A 493-nucleotide genomic window follows, 5' to 3' on the forward strand; every position below is an offset into this window, starting at 1 on the left:
GTTCAGACGTGTGCTCTTCCGATCTTAGAAAATATTAAAAATGGCGTCGAATGGCCAATCATAAGATTGATTTATTCGACAGCCATTTATAATACCGATAAATCAATCTTATGATTGGCCATTTGCAAGTCCAATCAGGACTCGTAAAGCCCGTATCAGACTAAAGATTGAGATTGAGATTGAATTGGGATTTAACCAATTAGAAGAAAGAAAACCAATCTCAAATTTAGTGAACTTTGTTTTAATTGGTCAAATTCCATTACAATCTCAATCTTTAGTCTGATACGGGCTTAACACCGGTCGCGCTTCTCTTGTAACCGGAATCAGTGCCCGTTTCTATGAAATCGACAATATGATAATCCCTCTTGATATGACCATCGGACCTTTTTCCCCGAAGACCCCTTTCGTCAGCGCACTTATCGTACGCCCGCACGGTTCTTGATATGCCGACTCTAAGTGCCAATTTTATTTTAGATATTCTATCCAAACGAGA

This window comes from Wasmannia auropunctata, unplaced genomic scaffold, assembly GCF_000956235.1.
Source record: "Wasmannia auropunctata unplaced genomic scaffold, wasmannia.A_1.0 LD334873.1, whole genome shotgun sequence".
Classification (NCBI taxonomy): domain Eukaryota; kingdom Metazoa; phylum Arthropoda; class Insecta; order Hymenoptera; family Formicidae; genus Wasmannia; species Wasmannia auropunctata.